Source organism: Seriola lalandi, unplaced genomic scaffold (assembly GCF_002814215.2).
Source record: "Seriola lalandi dorsalis isolate HSWRI2012SDOR001 ecotype SW California unplaced genomic scaffold, Sedor1 jcf7180002054434, whole genome shotgun sequence".
In the NCBI taxonomy this organism is placed as follows: Eukaryota; Metazoa; Chordata; class Actinopteri; order Carangiformes; family Carangidae; genus Seriola; species Seriola lalandi.
In genome coordinates this window covers 15,985-16,516 of record NW_019524987.1, presented here as the reverse complement: position 1 = coordinate 16,516, position 532 = coordinate 15,985, and the positions used below count along the sequence as shown (strand labels likewise).

The 532-nt window shown below is 47.2% G+C and overlaps 1 pseudogene across 1 annotated transcript in view; it reads right to left on the bottom strand.

Moving 5' to 3' along the window:
* Window positions 1-35: 35 nt before the first annotated feature.
* Window positions 36-532, bottom strand: part of LOC111658281 (serine/threonine-protein kinase DCLK2 pseudogene) — a 10,174-nt pseudogene continuing 9,677 nt past the window's right edge. Inside the window, exon 4 of the transcript XR_015437536.1 lies at window positions 36-162. The product of XR_015437536.1 is annotated as a serine/threonine-protein kinase DCLK2 pseudogene (transcript). The remainder of the gene's footprint in view (window positions 163-532) is intronic.

Sequence of the window (532 nt, the reverse complement as noted above, 5' to 3'; positions counted from 1 at the left end):
GTGTGTGTGTGTGTGTGTGTGTGTGTCTCTCTCACCATTCAAAAAGGGCTGTGTTTTGCTGCTGTGTGTGAGCACAAAGTCGTCCTGAGCGTAACGAAACTTCTCCGGCCCACACGCCATGAACACATCGTCATCGCCGAAAAAATCCTGCAGACAAGTCAGCTACACACACACACACACACACACACACACATCGATTCAACAAAGTTTTAGAAACATTGCACTGACGTACCCATGAGTGTGTGTGTGTGTGTGTGTGTATGTGTGTGTGTGTGTGTGTGACTAAGCAGACGACAGCTGGGAATATTCGAATCACGCTTGCTGCTGCCAACGCTTCAACAAGCTCTGACATACACACACACACACACACACACACACACAGACACACACACTGTGCTGTCTAAGAACTGTCTTGAGGATTAAATACAAATTGCACATCAAAATGTCCCAGATTTAGGCAGCAAGAGAGAGAGAGAGAGAGAGAGAGAGAGAGAGAGAGAGAGAGAGAGAGAGAGAGAGAGAGAGAGAGAGA